Source organism: Pterocles gutturalis, unplaced genomic scaffold (genome assembly GCF_000699245.1).
Source record: "Pterocles gutturalis isolate BGI_N339 unplaced genomic scaffold, ASM69924v1 scaffold6807, whole genome shotgun sequence".
Classification (NCBI taxonomy): domain Eukaryota; kingdom Metazoa; phylum Chordata; class Aves; order Pterocliformes; family Pteroclidae; genus Pterocles; species Pterocles gutturalis.
The window spans coordinates 22,834-23,886 of record NW_010115189.1 but is presented as its reverse complement, the minus strand read 5'-3'; positions in this window follow the sequence as shown (position 1 = coordinate 23,886).

The window sequence follows — 1,053 nt, the reverse complement described above, 5'->3', positions numbered from 1 at the left end:
TTAGCCAAGATGTTAGCACACTGCTAGGGGAGTTTGTAACGTGTAACAGGAATATGACGTTTTACATGAGCACAAGTTTTATAAAAGTAAAGCCAAACAGAAGCCACAAGTCCACAGAGAGCCAATTAAAATAGGCTCCACAGGGTGACCGTGGATTTCAGCTGCTGTCGCTTCAGTAGAGGGTCTCCTCAACATAGACTAGAGAGGTGAATCAGCCTCTCAGGCCCACTGCCCTGTCTCAGACGTGAGAGATTCATCAGCTTTAACTGTGAGAAGCCCAAGAGGGCAGGAGTCCGCATGCCTGCTGCCTACCCCAGCCGCTGGTGGTGAGAGGTAGCTGTGAAACTCTTCAGCAACACTCTGCGCCCACAGTGCAAGCCTTCTGCCCTCTCCCCTCCATCACTTCACACACACCCGTTTCAGCATCCTCCTCCTTGCTTTAGCTTCTCCCCAGCCCCTCTCCAGCCAGTGCCACACGCCTAGCTCATCCTGGGGCTGGGGACAGATGCCACATCGCTTTCCACCTGGAGCCTGTCCCACAGAGAGAGGTGGGACAGGGAGTATCTTAAGGTACAACAGATTGCTGACCACAGCAAGTCACGCTGCTTTGCAAAATAAACAGACCCCAGGCTCTGAGCAAGCAGAGGACACGGAGCTGTATAACCAAACCAACCTCATTTGGGAGAAAATCAGGTCATAACTTCAGGCTCTGTAACTGCATCAAATATTTCATAATAAGCATCGCTAATATGTATTTCACAATGCAGCCGTGAAGCTGATTTTCTTTTCAGACCATGGCAAAAAGCAAGCAAACCCAAAATTAACATTAGTGAGAAATCTAGTCTTGCCTCCAAACAATAACAGTGACACAGGAGGAAAAAGTAACTAAGAACATCTCTGTGCAGATCTCCTGAGTGTGAGCTCGAAGATCTCTGTCAAACCCTAAGCTGGAAAATGTGCAAGGCTACAGAGGGAAACCCAGGAGCTGAAAATATGATGGAACGAGACAAGTTATGAGCTGAGGGTTTGTCTGTTTGAAGGAACAGTCAGTGC